This window comes from Anopheles coluzzii, chromosome 3 (assembly GCF_943734685.1).
Source record: "Anopheles coluzzii chromosome 3, AcolN3, whole genome shotgun sequence".
Taxonomy (NCBI): domain Eukaryota; kingdom Metazoa; phylum Arthropoda; class Insecta; order Diptera; family Culicidae; genus Anopheles; species Anopheles coluzzii.
Window position 1 is genome coordinate 10,595,027 of NC_064671.1, and position 17,807 is coordinate 10,612,833.

Sequence of the window (17,807 nt, forward strand, 5' to 3'; positions counted from 1 at the left end):
TTCTTCTTCCAATTTCGCAATGCAAAGTTTTCCAATTTGCCTGCACCACTGTTTGTCTTCGAGGTGAGATGGCGTGGCGTGTGTTCAGAGGCGTGATTTTGTATGAAAACGTCCTTTTTTGCGCTTGTTTTCCTCCAGAGTTGTTATTGTTGAATAATGTTATTGAGTACGACACTCAAACAATGCAAAAAGTATAACACACATACACATACTCACGTACAAATTAGAATAAGTTTGTGATGGAAGTTTGATTTGGGCAAGTACGTACGTATTGCGACAGTCTTGCATGCGTGCAGACACACGACCGAGCGACTGATGGAGACGCCTGGTAGCTTTGGGCTTGGTGGAATCGAAAGAATTTATCATCGTGCTGTGGAGAAGCCATGGACCATGGAGAGTGAAAGAGAGATAAAGAGCGAGAGCGTAGCATGAAAGAAATAGCTCATACGAATAAGAAAAATAGCCTTTGCTGGAGGTGGTAAAACGATTCACATAGAAAAGCTAATAAAACGGTTCGACGCGCACATGTTGTTCCTCGTTCATGCTTTCTTATTTCTCCTTCCTACGAGTCTCTTATCCTCGAGCTTAAATAAACTGAAACGTACCATGAAAGTTTGGTACAAACAAAAATACGTACAACGCAAACTTGTCACGCTGGTGTTTACCCATGGTGAGGCAGAAGTGTCTCCTTTAAGGCCCATTATTGCCCAAATTCTTAAAAGCTTTCATCCAGAGAAGGTTGGACATCTATAGAATGATGCTTGCTAAAATTGTTTATTCACTTTTCCTTTCTTTTGTTCTTGTTTTTGGGGTCAGTTGACAAAAAGTGGAAAAACAATTGCCTCATATTGTATTTCCTTATTTGACGCCTCGGCCTTTCGGTGCCCTTCTCTAATGCATGTTAGCTTTTGCTTTGTGTTTGCTAACCGTTGGCTAATATTTAATTTCTCGCTCCCCTTCTCACAAGCACTCGAACGGTGTGGGCCTATTGTGGTTTGTTTAGTGTCAAACAATTGAAAAGCAGTCGAAAGTATTGTGTTACGCAAAGAAGAAGGAACAAACTGCCATTACTGCCAAAAGGGGTTGAGTTGAGAGAGGGAAATAAAAGCCTACACCAAGCCAATGAGACCAATAAAAACGATCATTGTTGTAAAAGTATCAAGAAGCCAAGGAACTTTTCTCGGGGCATGATACGAGGGCACAACTTTGGCATAAAATGGCTCATGGTGCGGTGAAATCGTTGTTGAAATGATTGCTTTTAACAGGGTTTGGGCTGTGGAAAGATATTGTCGAATGTCACCGGGAAACTTGAAATTGACCTTAATGGTACGGAGCAATCATGTTCGAATGGGTACTGTTGGTGAGCAGAAGCGTTAAATAAATATGTACACAGCTTATAAGCGTGAACGTGGTTTCATAAAAATATGCCGAACGTGTACAGAACCGTTTAATGGAAGAATAATAAAGGATCGAAAGGCAGTGGTGTCAAACTGATGGGTTGAGTTGAGAGAATGTTGTATGCAAATTCCCATATTAATCATCTTATTTACTTCAAAACTATATAACATCATACTCCACATATGCATATCGAGTCTCTGTGTATTATTCTCCAAATATCCTTACACAGTGTTTGACACCTCTGTCGCAAACCAAAGTGCTCACAAAATGTTTGCTAGACACGTGTCTCCTTCTATTCGACCAAATTTGGACGTTCGCTGACAGAAGGGACGCTGAAAACAAGCGTAAACAACTTATCCACGCGTCGGACATCAAATAATCGAGACGACGAGAAACGGGCGAGACTGAACCAATGGAAATGCATAAAGCTTGTGTGCGAAACGTTTGGCCAGCAACATCTAAATGGGAACGTTAAAAGGGCGCACGCACACAGAGACGATGGTACACAAGACGTAAGTGTTAGAAGGGAGAGAGCGCAATACGCAACGTGCACGGGGCATGCTGTAAAGGGTGAGAGCAATTTGTTTACTTTCATCATGGTTATTGTTATTTTTACGGCTATGTTGCGCACGTACGAACGAGGGACGAGGTCTCGTGTGTGATGTGGCGTGATACGTTGAAGCACAAGCGGTGTAACGTAAACATTATCGATGAGCAAAGGAACCGATTGGCAAGGGTGCGCAATGCTCGGGGTTGAAGCAATGACCTCCAAAAAAAAAACCGGTTCAAGGTGGATGGAGCACCAAAAGAAAATAACGTAAAAATTGCAATCATCTACACGGACGCGTGATGCTGCTGCTGCTGTCGGTGCGTAAGATGAAAGTGAAGCGTGGTGAAGGGTGTGTGTGTGTGTGTTGTAAAGCGGTGGTTCAGCAACGGGAAAATTGAAGCTCGTCTACGTGATCGTTGGTAGTGTATGAATTTTTCACCACACATGAGCACGATCAATCGTAGCGTTTGTGTAGAGATTATGAGTGTGCATGTGTATGTACCCGTGGGAGTATACGTCTTCATCATTGGTGCGATTTTCCACAAGATTTTCTCTTTTTCCCCCCTATAGCAATCTCGCTTCCTGAATCACTGTGAGCTGTTTTGGCAGACGATCGACGACCGGTGATGATGGAAATCGATTACGTTCGATCAATCAGCGACGATGCAGCGGGGATGAAGTTGTGGGTTGCAGGGCAGGGGGGGGGGAGAGGAAGAAAGAGGCAAATTAAAATAAACAGTTAAACCACCAACTCAACCACGAAAACAGCGATCTGTCAGGGTGGAAGCTGTTTTATGCCGCGGGAAGTTTTAACACGCGGCACCGGAGGGAAGTTGTGAAGATGATGGATCTCGTAAGGTGCAAAAGGTGGAAGTGAAAATAAACTGACTGTTTACTTGCACAGCGGATGGCTGGGGTGGTGATGAAGCGTTGATTGGAATATGAAGAAGGTTGTTAACATATTATTACTATTTGAGTGTTATTGTAGGTCAAGTTGTTACATCCACATGAATACAGAGCAGTATTTGATGTTAGAAACGCTCGAAAGATGATACGTTTAGCTCAATTATCAATATTTTGATTACAGCGAATCAACCCTGTCTGAGGTCAGGCGTTTTCCAGCATGTTTTGTAACATTTGAAGCATACATTTAGGCGTTAATCTTGCAAAAGGCGTTATAACTTGGAAAAAGAGTACGATTATAACGGCAATGACTACTAAATGCTTGAATATTGGAACAGAAGCACATAAATTATTCTTTTATTAACTCTAATAATTTTTAAAGTGTTAATTTAAGTGATAAGCTAACCATCAACATCATTGATAACTCACATAAAATGAACTATTTTCTATTGTGACCCGTTCAGTTGATATTATTGATTAATGACCCAGTATGCTATAAATAACCCAAAGGCAATCTTTACATCCCTTTGAGCCTGTCAACAAAGCATACGGATACGAGCCAACCGACTACTCACATGCAATCTCATCCCCTTTAACCCAAATGGGAACAATGGTACATCGTATGCTTTCGCCCCTCGCGTATCAAAAGCCACACAAGCATGCAACGAAATCGATCGACACTTTCATTAGCAGCTCATTGTTTCGACCTGGCGGCTTCTTCCCCAAAACCATACCCTATTAGACACAATTAAAGTCAACTGTCGTCTATGGGGACCGGTGCCAAGAAAGCATCTCATACATACACGCTCTCTCGCCCAGGCGGTTCGCTAGCCTAGTTGACTTCCCGTTCGGCTGGTGTAATTGAACCGTTCGATCCGTCTGGATCGTTTCATTCAGCGCGGGTGTACGATAGGAACACTTTCTACACATACTGTACATACTTCCCGTGCTCTCGTAAGATAGCACTCCATTGATGAAGGCCCTAGGTCCCTTTTCGCTCCCTACAATGGGAGCTGTGTTTCCTCCATTGACGTAGCGGGAACGACGTACGACCGCCGACTGACAGTAAAACCGCAACAGTCAAAACTCTCATGCATGCATTCATTTCGCCCACGGGCAATGGGGAAAGCAAACCGAGTGTAAGGAAGGGATTAGAACACACACACACACACACTCGCACGCTCCTCGGTGGCATTGTCAGAAGATGGCGCTATTGTGGCGTACTCTCGCTTTCAAGGGTTCACTGTCGCTTCGATTGGCCGTAGGCTGTGTGGTATGCTGTTTGGCTGCGTTCGCTTCTGGTTCGAGTTCCCAGGAAAAGTGGCAAGCGCAATTGGCTGGTAAAGAAGCTGAGAAGCTGAAGAGGGGGGCATTCTTCCATCCAGCTCTCATTCGTAGCCGTTGGGGGCTTTTAAAAGGAAAAGGCTCTTGCGTCTTTCTGCACAATCGCAAGCGTGCTTTCTTCCGTTCCATTCGCAGTCTCACCATGATGATGACAGCATCCGCTCGACCGCACGTAATAAACGCCACACATAATTGATTCTTTCCATGTGCCTGTTTGTGTGTGTATGTGTGGTGCGATCTGTCAACTGTCCCTTGCTTTGCAAGTGGCACACCCACACACACTTAAACGCTTGTAAAACGTTCGAAAAACGATGGCATAATGTTAGTGGAGCAGCGTATGATAGAGTGTTGTTTCCCTTGGGGCAGTAAAAGCATTCCAGCTACGGTTGAATGCGTATTCCACCCAACGCCCCAACCAAGGAAAAAGGTGATTCAGGCCGTCCAGGCCGTTCATTCGGTTTCGGCTAACTTTTCCAATTTAAAACTCTGCCGTACTCGGTTGTTGGTGTTGTTTGCCGGAATGCTTTATTCGCCTGTGGCCACTGTTGGACCGGCTGGTGTGTGTGTGTGTGTGGGAACCGACCGCTTACCACACAATCCACACACACACACACCCACCACAGGGAACAGTCACTTGGGGTCGGTGAAGTGAAGCGGAAGTGGCTGCTCTTAGTTTGTTTGGTGGAATATGGTCGTCCTTACGTTGGCCGTTCTACCATGGTGGCTTTCTCTTGCGTTACCTGCGTTCGTAGACGCAGACAGCTGGCAAGGGTTCCCAGGTGCTGCTGCTGGGGGGTGGAATGGCCATTTCCTGCCCCGCGTCACAGTCACGCGTTGAGAACGGACATTAAAGAAGCTTTTACTTAATGTCCCTCCAGCTTGTGCTTTAAAATAACGATACGCCATCGGCTGCTCGCTTATTTACAGCCCGCTGATGGCTTTGTCATTTTGAAAGATCTGCCTGAAAGACGTTGTCACTCATCGTTCCTTTCACGTCCTCACGTCAATGGGCTTTAAAAGCTACAATAAGGATGGATACAATTTTGCCCTAAAAACGGGACGATCTCGCTACAAAATAAGGCCGGATAAGCGACGCGTTAATGGGCAGCGTCCAGCGACTTAAACCGACCAAAAAAAAAGAAGAAAAATTGGAGAGAAAAAACATAAAGATGGACGATAGAAAATCGGAGGGATAAAAATTTCATTTCTCTCTTCGTCCACACCAAACACACACACACACACACACACACACACACACACACACACACAATTGGTCCCTTGGGGGGAGATTTTTTTTACCATTCGCTCCCTCCCGGTTTGTTGCCGAGTGCCTTTACGGTGCCGTTTGCGTGAGCTTTATTGTGGTCAGTGTGAGGGCGAAGGATGAGGGATTTTTTTTGCCCATCCTCTCAAGTGGTTTGAGGTGAAAAAGTTTACAGCATAACAACAAACAGGCTTAGATGTATCAGCGCAAAAAAAAAGAAAAGAAGAAACCTTGCCATCGGTCGGATTTTGTGGCCGTGTTTGCCTCCCATCCCTTCCGTGTTCGATGCGATATTTGGAGCCACCGTCCGCGAGGGCTTTTTTCGAAGAATGATAAAGGTGGATGTAAAGCATCACAAATAATGAGAGGAAAAAACGAAGAGCTTTCACCGAAAGTACAGAAATCATTCTCGTCCATTGCCCCTACGGGATAGCGACGGGATGAGAGCTGGATGGTAATGGATGGAAAGGAAACAATCTCGCTGTGTTGTTGCCTTTTTCCTCGTTTTTTTCTCGTTCAGCCAGGGGCCAGGCGTTCGGTGTGTGTGTATGTGTGTGTATAATTGGGAGCTACTTTACCATGGGCCTTGACCACTCATTCATCTTTTGTGGGGTCGTTCGGGAGTGGTGAAATGGATTATTGGCCATTTCCTAGCGTAAGAAACGGCCGTGTTAAAGCACCGGCAACAAGCAAACTAGCTGGGCAGGAGGGAAGCTTTTGCCAATTTAATGTTTTTGAGGTACGGAGAGAGGTTTTGGGAAGTGAGGATCATTACTCTACAGACAGCGAATGCCCTCCTTTGTACACACATTAATCACATTGCGGGATGTGATTGTCACGATGAAACTATTCACAAACAGACTCTGAAGTGTCCCATAAAAACAGGCGATCGTTTTGTACTCTTTGGAAGTGCTGAAACAATAATTCGCTTTGCAGAACACTACAAACGCAACTTTTACAACCCAAAAAAGCTCCCCTTTAGTGGGAAACGGGCAATTTGAGCAAAAGTTTTTCGTGAACGTGAAGCATCCACAGCACAACCAGCAGCAGTTCAAAACCATTTTGTCCCAATTTGATGGGTCAGTGGAGCGTAAAATAAATTTTTCATACAGTCCACACAGTCCACCGAGTCGATGGGTAAAGGACGGAATAGCTTCCTGGTTCATCTTGGAGCGTATAAATCCAGTCCAAAAAAGAATTCCACAATCAGTCTTGTTTGTCGTAATGGAAACCTACGGGTAGGGAAAAGTAATATTGGACAGAACTTCCCCTTACCGCCCAGGGATGGTCACAGGTTGGGTCGTGATGGGCTATGTAAAAGATACTCGTAACATTCCGAACTTTTACCACGGTGCACTGGTGCTCTGCCCCGGTGTTGGGGCAGGTTGGGTAGGTGTGGCTATCGGGGCTATTTATTTGTCTATAAATTAAGCCGAGTAGGTATTTTCCTCGGTTCGGAGTGAGGTTTGAGGTTGGACGGTGGGACAAGACTCACAGTTTTGTACGCCTCCGGCCGCAAGGATATACGATACCGGGTCCGTCATGATCATCTGCTCGTTAGAATCGAAGTGATGCTGGACACTGCGGTCGACCATGACGGAACCATGCTGGGGGGAGGCATGTTGGAATATGTATAAATAGAATAATGTAACAATTTTTCAACCACCTCTACCACTCAGCCCGGACGCTCCTTCAACTTCAATCTGGCCCAACTGTTCAACGCTGGAGGATAGTGTGTTACCTTCACTGATACCGTGCGGTTGTGTGATCAGATGCCTACAGATGGGCCCGGCAAAAGTTCTGCACAGAGGACAGGATCTTGTTTTCTCGCACTTACTTCCTCCAGCTGATCCACTGGTGGTGTCCGGGGCTCATAAATTCAAGTGCCGAGGGCAAGGTTTGCCCGTAGCAGGAAGCATTTACGAGGCAATAAATGTTTGTATCTTGGCATCGGTACGTGAAGCTTAATACATTATCAACGGATCCTGGTGTTGAAGTAGGCCTGTAGGCCTGTAACAAAACCACGTACCGGTAGCACCGTGGAAGGTGGAAAATTTTATACTGATTGAGAGAGCTTTTGGGCTGCCAGGTTGACACATTGCAGTGCTTTGTGTGGGGGACTTGAGACAAGTGTTGCTTGTCAGGCGGCTTTGCTTGGGCTCAATGTCATTAGGTTTAGTTATGAAATGCAATAAAAAAAAACGAAACCAACCTTGCAGGGAACGGAAGATACCGAAGAGGGAAAAAAGCCACACAGACACCGTAAAACATCCGGCCAACAATATCCATTCAATTTGCCATTCATTTTCCCACAAGTTGCTCAAGATGAGGAGCTTTCTGTTGAGGCCAAAAACCACACCGAGTATGATAGCATTTTAATGGGATATGAAACCTCAGTAGGAATCCTATATGCCGAGCATCCTTTCCCGATTGGATTGGAGCACACCGAAACCGCATGTTTCTGAGATCATTCTTCGCACTAAACGAGGAGGTCCGAACTGCTGGAAGGATTCATCTTCGCTTGGCTTTGAAGGTATAAAAGCACAATAAAGAGCGGGAGAGCGAAGGCAGAGGTCACAGAATCGGTTCATAAATTTAATTTTGATTACAATATTAATTAACACATTCCAGCGTGGCTCGGGTAGATTGTAGCCCCGTTGTACGTCACCAAGTCGTTGCCATTGGTTACCGTGTTTCGATAGCGTACCTTCATTTCGTACTCATTAATGGGCACACAAGGCACAAGGCGGCATTGCTATCAAAGCACGCCGGGTGGATGATGCTGAGTGGTTCGCTGCACACAGCGGGCGTAAGGCGATGAGGGTGTTAATGATAATTTTCAATTTTCCACCCGAGGGAAGCTTAACTAAGACGAGCCTCTATCCCAACCGTCCGTTCGTTCGTCGGTCCGTCCGTTTGCCACTCGGTGGTTTCCACTCGAACGATGATGTTAACATTTCGGGAAAGGAAAAACTTTAATGAGATCTACGCTGTACGGCGAAAGTTTCTTGTCCGTGCGGTGGTGCTTTGGAAGAGGGGGTGGAGGGGTGAAGGACTTTTCTTTCCATTGCTGTAAAATTCTTTCATTGAAACAAAATTCCATCACCGTTGTGTGTGTGTGTGTGGATGTTTGTTGAGGGGGAGTGTAGAAGTTTGGAACGGACTCGTTCGATTACCTTCGCAATGGTTAAAGTTCGCATCGAACTGAATCCCGGTAAGTGGATAAGAAGTAATGCGCTGCGATGAATGGCGGTTGCGCTTGGCAGGGCTCCTGGCGTTACGGGCAGGGGTGTGCAACCATCGTTCTATTTTGGGATATTTTTGTGTGTTTAGGATTAAAGAAGGTAAATCTACTGATGTACTTTTTGTGAAAATTGAATTTGAATTGAAATTTGATCAATTATTATAGATTTTTAAATTTTCAAAAGTTTTATTTTACTTAAGAAACCCATTAAATCACTATCACTTAATACTATCGTTTGTTAGAAGATTAAAGATCTTAAATTTTGGAGAGTGATGTCCCCAAAAATCTTATCTATTTGAAAAAAATCCTTCATGATCTTTACAAAACACCGAGTTGTTCACCCCTGATTCAGTTGATTATATTTTACAGCATTTTATTGCCACAACTCCACCAACTTGTGCGTTGTAAATTGTCTGTCATTATAGAAATGGCAAACTGAAATATGCGAGAAAAATAAAAATCAGCACGAACGAACCCCGGTACCGGTAAGGTGACAGAAAGTTGGGCACGTTCTGTCGTGGGCAGAGTTTTGCCGTGGAAGAAATATTGCAAAGTTGTCATAACTTTCCGCGACGAGTTACTCTACGGGCACGCCGTAGACAGGAATAAGCTAAATCGGAGGACAAATTGAGAAATCGACTAGTTTGGGGTTGTAAAAATGAGTACGGCAATGGGGAAGAGCACGACCCCCCGATTGAAGACGCCGTAAACATACATAATTTAAACCCATGTCCATTATGAGCTCGGCATCGCTGGGATATACCACAAGGGTAGAAGACACGGAGGGGAACCATTGACGCTCATTTCCCGGTGGCATAATTTTAGTCTTCCGTTGGCGCTGCACGTCCCGGCTTCCGGTCTTATGGGATATGGGCTACCTTACAAGACCGGCGGTTCGAACCTTATGCAAGGAAATGCCTTCTACGCCCTTAAAGTTTGTGTCTGACTTTCGTAGTCTCTCCGGAGAGTTTGTCGGACCACCACATCCACACCCGGAACTGGCTAACCTGGTGTAGCGAGTGCCGTACCGTATGCTTTACAGTCGGGATTGCTTTTACCTGTCCCGAGTGGTGACGGTGGTGGTTGGTGGTGAAAGCACACTACCGCCCGTGCTGAATAACAAATTATTTGGATGCTTTGCCGTGCAGGGTTGGAATTTTGGTTTCGCAACTCCCCAGACGATAGACGATCCCACGGTGGAATTATGCATGGCCATTGGGGCGGTTTCGGGAGCTTTTACAGGATTAGTCGTGTAATTAGAAGTAGCAAAGCATCCCTTACAGAAGCAGGGGACGGAAGGAGGATTGCCGATGGTCAATGGGTCGGAAGTCCGGAAGACGCCGGTGTGTCCTGCCCAACTACAGGAAGGCAGGAAACACTGGATAGTAGACGTGCAGGTAGAAAGTTTGCTCCTCCGGGAGCGAAAAAGAGAGAGAGAGCGAGCGAAAGAATGTTTGAAAGGAAATAGTTTGGTTACGGAATCGAAAGCCAGCAAAGTAGGCGACGATGTGCTGCAGGGGAAAAGGGAAGGACTTTTTATACGAGTGTGCTAGAATTTCCGGTCGTTCCAAGTAGACTAGGGAGTTCGTGCTTTGCCCTTGATATGGGTAAGCTCACTTTGTTTTAGTGTTTTAGTGCTTTTTATCCTTTTTAGCTTCCGTGTACAATACCAATGAGGATGTTAAAGTTGTGCTTTTAAGAAGGGTCTAACCTGCCCGATAAAGATTATGTCGTTTTCTAAACCCATGTAAACATTAAATTCGTTTGTACACTGTTGTTCAATTGCCTTGTAAATGTCAGCAAAGGGCAAAGAAACAGTTGCACCATCGTCGTTTTCAATGCAACCGACAAATCAATGCCTACTTCAATCGTTTCCATATTGACACAGATCGGCACAGATCTCTTGCAAGCTGAATGCATCGGTGGAGGATTTGCATCACACAGCTGAAGCCCCTTTGCCCGGAACCACCAATCTTCCGCGTTTACATTTACATTCACTGGCGGGAATAATTAACCGGATCGGCACACGGACGACGCTGGGATGCGGCTCACTTTTATCTCCCATAATGCACAACTGCACGATGATTAATTTATCATCCGTTTTTCCGCTCACTGTCGGGCGCGTTCGCTTTGATGGCAATGTGGTGTGCATGGGGCACGTGTTATGGCCGCCGTGTGTAAGCTGTTGGTTACGGATGTAGTATTTTTAGAAGGTGCCTCCAGTGTTACACAGGTTTGCAATCCGGTTGGGGCGTTATTGAATCGGTTGTTGTTTTTATACGACCCGGCACACAAACTCTCCTCTCCTCCTCCTCTGCCTATCCGAATAGTTACATCCGTGTGTTCAAAGTGAAATTATTACAACGGGGGCCGTGTGTTGTGCCCGTGTGATGTGTTGTGTGTTTTTTGAAGATGGAATAATTTAGTATGGGTTTTGTTTTTTTTTAAATCTTTTATGAGCTCGTGGTTTAGATGCAGGCGTGTGTATTTTGAGGAAGAAAAACATTTTCGGATATTAAAAATGATGTGATGAAAAATAAACACGAAATGGAGGGTGAAACATCAACCAACCAGCCAGTTGGTCGATTGTCGAGCAAAAGTGTCAAAAGTCAGCTTGAATTATGACAGCTCGTGTTTCCGGCAGTGTAAACTGTCAAGATACAATTCAACCCGGAAGCGGTGGGCCGTGTCAGTGACCCTTCGTGGTGTTGGGCTGGCAGGGTTATCTTGCTTTTTGCAACTTTCTGGAAACACTTTTCGGTAAGTAGTACTGCCCGTGAATGACCCAACCCGAACCGGGCAAAAAAGAAAAGGGAGACCACAATTCTCGAGCCATTTTTTGTGAGCCCCCCCACCGCTTTACAAAGCAACCGCGCGATAAGTCGGTTGCTGTGGATTCGGAAGAATTGCGGCAGCAGCTTGTGCAAGTGGCCCCAGCCGGGACCGGGCTAATGATGAAGGTGGCGGCGGTGGAGCGTTGTTTTAGCTAACGTCACTCACCGGAGCAATTTGTGGCTTTCGCAGATAAACGGCCGCAAGTTGGGTGTCGTCTTGGAAAAATGATTCGTTTGCTCTTGCGGTACTTGCGGATGGAGATGGAAGGAAGGGATGGGTGTGAGTGGGTTGGGGGCACCATAGCCATAGGAACAAGATAATCTGGTTGTTTTCCAACACGGCGTTAAAGCGCCATCATCATCATCATCATCCTATTTCCCATGGTCGTGCGCTGATTGGCCATTAAACTTGGCCCACCCGAAAACTCTCGGAAACCACAAGCGGCTGACGAGTCCTCTGTGTGTGTGTGTGCTCCAAGTTTGATAAAATTGTTGGCAGGCATCCCTGGGAAGAGCAGAGGCCATACGAAAGCGCTTTAAAGTTTCTGTTAATTATATCGTCGTGCAAAGGCGTGATAAAACTTTGCCGCAAACGTGTACAGTAAGTCATTAAACTTTTGCTACATTTTTGTGGTGGAGGTGTTTGGAGGTGCAATTTTAATAATTTTAATAACATTTGCCCTTCGGGGAGGAGCTTCTAACTGGAACAAACAGCGCAAAATTTGGTTTGTTTTCCAATTGGTTTATGAGGAGTAAAGCAGTGCGTCGTTTTGATCTGTTAATTTGACTGACAAATTGATCCAAATTAAAGCTGTTTTTAGTGAGGTATCCGCTGCACGTAGCTGCTGAAATGTGTGCTGTAAAAAGCGCATGAAACAATCATAATAACCGAATCACACACATTGTGAGCTTTTTCCTAAGCTTCCTAAGCCCCACAAAAAAGTCAATGCCCGCAGCTACAGCCTTAAAGTAATCGCGAGACTGTACTTTTTGTTTCTGGGGAGCGCATTTGTATCAGCTGGCGCTTGCAAACAATATATCAAACAAATGTTGCACTCCCCAGCAAGAAGCCAGCTGACAAAACGGCCGGGAAATGACGGGGGCATGATGGGAATGTTGTGGGAATGGGCAGCCGTAAGACAAAAAATAAAAACAGTTAGCAAAACAAAAGCGAGCGCAGAAATGTAGGAAAAACACATTCACTCGCAACAAAAGCATCGCTAACGAGCGGCAAAACGGCAGAAAAGTGTTGCCGCTCGATCCTCGTCCCCGGCCCTTTTTGCACATTATTTAGCCATTGTTGTTTAGGTAGGAGGGCCTGTACGTTTACTGGGGAGAACGGGTAAAGCGGGAGTGAGGGAACGTAGTGCGTATCCCAGGTCCCTATTGTTCTAATTGTTGTTTGTTGTTTACGCTTAGTTTTTTCGCCTCTTTCTCGCTCATAATGTGTTTCCCCATTTCTTTCTTCCATTTCAGCTCATCTTAACACACACACTCTGGCGGTCCGGCGGGAATGCTGTTGGTTGGGATTTGGATGGATGCGATGTGCTGGACATTTTAGTGGCATTTCAAACACACACACGCATTCAAACATTCGTTTAGAGGGAAAAGAAGTTGTGATGTGATTCGTATCAAAATTGTAGCAAAAGCGGGAAATTCGTCAACGCTGCTCTTGACGCTGTGACGAGAAATTCATTATCACGGTGAGGAAAAATGAATATCCAACGAACGAGTGTGTGTGTGCGTGTGTCTATCCTTTACTTCTACAAGACGATAACGAAAAGGTGTAGCAAAGAAAGGGACATAAGCAAGTATTCCACAGAAAAACCAGCAAGAAAGAGAAGGCAACGTTGAAAATGAGTTTATGATTGAATAATGGGCCAACCAACCGGGGCCGAGGCCAGCGTCTCGGACAGCGTGTGCTTGCTGTTGAAAGTTGAAAGGAATGTTTCTAAATTTTTGACCAAATTGGATTTCCCCGGGCAGCAAACCAGGCGGCAAAGAAACATTTTTTGGAGTGTTTTTTTAAACCAACCAATGGGCAAATGGGACGAGAGAGAGTGAGAAAGAAAAAAGGATGATCTTTCTGGTTGGGTGTAAGGAATGGTAGCACAAACACAAACCTCTCCCCCGACAACTGCAACTGACCGTTGCGCGTCGTCTACATCAAAGAAGAAGTAACGAATTTAAGAGAGCTTTTGGGCAATTTCATTGCTTGCGTTGATTAATTTAAGCAAGCGCTTTTTGTGTAGCTAAGAATTGGGCGAGGTTGGAAGGAAGAAAAAAGCTCGCCATAATAAGGTTTATCAACATCGTTACGGAAATCGCAAAGGAATCAAAAGAACAGTTGACGTTTTGTAGCTGTTTCCTTTCACCTTTCTAATCAATTGATATGAGACATTGAAGAATTATAGACGATTTTGTGTTCTAAAGTGTTTTACTTAGAATAACATTTTTACCACCCCAAATGTTATTCTAAGTAGAACACTTTAGAACAAATAAGAAAAAAAAACTTTAAATAATTGGCTGTGATAAAGCGCCTTAATTTGCAACATTTTGTGACAAGCCCCATATTTCCTTTGAAGCTTGTTATTTCAATAATGCCTTTAGATTGCAAGCTGTCATACCAATATTTGTATTCTTTTTTGTCACTGATAACAGTTGCCCTACGACCCTTAGAAAATCCTTAGAAAAATGAAAAAGCCTAAACATCATGGTCTCAGGGAATAAAAAAGCTTCCACATTCAGCCACAGACATGTAGCCCTTAAAACCGGTTTTTTAATCTCCCGTGGGGGTGAGAAGATTACCCCAATCAGCTTACGATCACTTGCCGCGGTTTGTGCCCAGCCCAGTCAGTAAGCCGTTGCTCAAGGTTAAGGTTCGTGTTGGTGAAATAAATTTCACATTGAGCTTCGCTGATGTTGAGGTGACTTGGGTTGCTGATACTTCTTTCCCGCGAATATGCATATTATCCCCTGTTCAAATCGTGTGTCCTGTGTCTTGTAAGCAGAAATGAAAGCATATTCGGTTTGGGTCTACCTTTCTAATCCACACGTGCACTGCACGCTTCGGTGACAGAAGGTTACGCAAAGAACGTCGCCGGGTGAAGCGCAAAAGTCGTCACGCCGTCGCTCGCATATCGTTACAGGTAGACAGACACCGGCCGCACTCGTAGAAAGTGAGATCCGTTTGGACACGTACCAAAAAGTGTGTAGTGTATGTGTGTTTGTGGAGTGTTTTGTACATGTGTTTGTATGTGTGTGTGTAAGTACGTGAGGGTTGCAGCTTAAATCCGAACCGTGTGAGGAAGGAAAAAGGAGGGCGAATAACGGCGCGCTGTCAGCCACTGGACGAGTGGATGCTGTTTTTCGTGTGCTGAAAGCGTTTCACAGCAGGCGGCACTACTGGAGGCGATACGGCGCCAGTCACGGTCCATAGCGGCACGCCGTGGACGTAAGGTTAAGGTAAGTGGCGACGATACTACGGGCGCAAAGCTCCCGTTTGACACCTTTGCCGGGGAAGCGGGGAGTGCGATATGAGTGCTGTTGAGCTGGCGAGAAGAAGCGAAACCACCAACCGACACGGAGTGGGTGGATTTCCAAGCAGTAATTCAATTGTTAACAGACGCTCGAGGGATGTCCATCGTGCTTGTTGGAGCACCTGTCGGAGTACCCACACAACACACGGAGCACAGGAACACACCGAATGAACTGAACACATTATTGCAGCTAAGCAGGCTGTGCACACTCCTGTATACGGGAGCCCATGGTAGCTATGGTTGGGGTGTTTTGTCCCGCAGGACACCCGTTGTTGCCCGGTGGGGCATTTCACAGCTTGCCGGGTTGTAGCAGCACTGTTTGTAGTCGAATAATGGGCCACACCGTTCTGCACAAATGGACGATACAGAAACAGTCCCTCTCCAGGGAGGGCACAGGGACCAATACAGAGGCTGCTTCCTTTCCTAGTGATTGAAATTGTACTGCGAGCTGTGTTGGGTACATGGGTAAGCACACACAAAAGCTGCATCGGAACACACAGGAAGGGATCAATTTTGACAGGTTGAGAACGCTCGAAGGGAAATGTCAATCCACTGCCATGCGAAGAATAAGCTAGCGGTGGACTCGTTCACACCTGCAATGTATCTTCTTTCTCTCGCCTCCGGGCAGTGTGTTTATGTGCTGCTTTGTAGCGCAGCGATATTCGCACCTGCCAGTGTGAGCCCTGTGGCAATGTTTAAGTGTTTAAACTCGAATAATACCTGCCAGCTTTGGGCAGTGTCCGCACACACACACACATCTGGGGATACACACACCGTGCAATATATTCGGTAACAACACGTACTAAACAGCCTGAAGCACAGCCCGTACGGTGGAGCTGGAAGCAGCATTGCGTTGCAACATACTGGGCAACTTGAACCTTGCGAATACGGTGCCTGGCTTGAGACGGATGAGAGTTTACGTAATGAATTGCATTTCGAGCAGCGTAGTACCACTTGCAATGGGGGGAGTGAGTGCACAGTTTCTCGAAAAGATGCTGCTGATGGGTTTGATAATATGAAGCAGCAGCGTATCCTTTTGGTGGTAGCGCTTTTGGAGCTTTTTCGCTCCCTTTCAGTGAAGTGTGCTCGAGTTACGGAGTTCGTTTAGAAAGGGGTCTGTGTGTGTGTGTGAGTGTGTGTTTTTGTAGGAGATGGTTTTTGGGGGAAGCTTTATGCTCGACCAACTTCTTCGCTGTGGCCGGTGCTGCAGGTTACGATGGCGGTTATGTGAGCACAATGTGATGAGTATTAGAGCGAGTCAAAAGGGGCTCAAGTGGCTGGTGCGTTTACAGCAGAGAGACACACATACTCACACACACACACACATACAGGCGGCACTGTCTCGGGTGCTCTTGATCATGATGGATGAGATGGATTATAATTGAAAATTTGCGCTCGTGTAGTACGAACAGGAAACAGCTTGTACGTGGCTTACTGTTTGGCAATGAAGGCACCAGACCCGAATGCCATTTTGCAATGGCAAGTGAATGTGTAATTAGTGTTTGGGTTTTGAGCAGGTTAATTTTGCGTGTGTGTGATTCTACGAAAAGGCACATGGGGGAGAAGTTAAGCTTTCGGGTGTTTGCTAAGCATTAACATTTAATTGTTCAGTTCTGCATAAATCGATCGGGTGTGTTAGAGAAAATCACTTAATCGTTAATTAATTGAAAACAAGACAAGAACTGCTTTGTCGCGACTTGGCATGCTTAGAAACGATTCTCCTATTACTATCTCTATAGCTTCAAGTGAAAGTTTGCGCCTAAAGTTATGCAATTAGTTAAACAAATGCTGCTTAAGTACTAAATGGGACAGTCTTAAGAGCAATTTCATCGAATCCTTCTTATCAAAATGCTTTCGTACTTAAACAAAAGTATTGAAGGGGTTTACGAACTAAAGATAAAATTAGTGTTGACTTTACAACTTAAATATTGCATACATTTAGGCGTAAAAATTAAAAAAACCGGCAAGGAAAAATAGCTACACAATTTTCTCTTATTTAAACTGATATAAATCATACCAATTTCCCCGTGAATTGAGTTTCATAATTTTCGCATCATAAACATAAATCATTACCAATGAACCAACAAAAAAGTGCGATGTAAACGAGCACAACGAAATGATCCCTCCAGCTGGCAGCACCCATTAGCAAGATGAAGCTTTGGAAAGGGCAAAGCAAAAAAAAAGAAGAGAGGAAACAAAATCGCCGTAGCTTTTATGCGCATTACTCGCGTACGCTTTGCTCGCACCAACCGTCCCTGTACGCGACCCAAAACACAATGGATTGAAACGTGATTTGCGCTGCAATGACAAACAAGAAGTCGCGCCCGAATGAAGTCATCTTGTGTGTTGTGGGGCACAGCTTGCGATTGTGATACGATTTGGGCGAAAGAGAAAAACAAGGCAAAACCTCATAAACAGCATTTCGTCGAGGGGAGGGAAGGTCTACGTTTGCGACAGTCTGTGACGGCTCTATTTCACATTCCGGGCAGCGCATCGCCAAACTTGTCAGGAATGCTGGTCGTTTGTTTCTTGTTTCTCTCTCTCTTCGTAGATTCGTATATTCGTTTGATGAAGTGCATGCCCACAATTGCCCGCACGGTGTCACGCGAGTATGCTGGATGCAGTTTCATCCTACCGAAAACAAAAAAAAGCAATGCAAGTTAGCAAGTGGCACATCGTGCAGACGATTCAGTTTCTTTTCGCGTCGCCTCGTGGAACAATTTCATTCACG

The 17,807-nt window shown here is 45.3% G+C and overlaps 1 protein-coding gene across 5 annotated transcripts in view; it reads left to right on the forward strand.

Annotated features, from left to right (window-relative positions):
• Positions 1-17,807, forward strand: part of LOC120954864 (transient receptor potential-gamma protein) — a 73,937-nt gene that overhangs the window by 18,571 nt on the left and 37,559 nt on the right. For 4 of the 5 annotated variants that reach the window (XM_040375147.2, XM_040375146.2, XM_040375149.2 and 1 more), the window contains exon 2: positions 14,687-15,002. The gene's annotated coding sequence lies outside the window, so the exon portion shown is untranslated. Of the gene's footprint in view, positions 1-13,000; positions 13,241-14,686; positions 15,003-17,807 lie in introns of those variants that run through there. The other variant, XM_040375150.2, reaches the window with a different exon arrangement.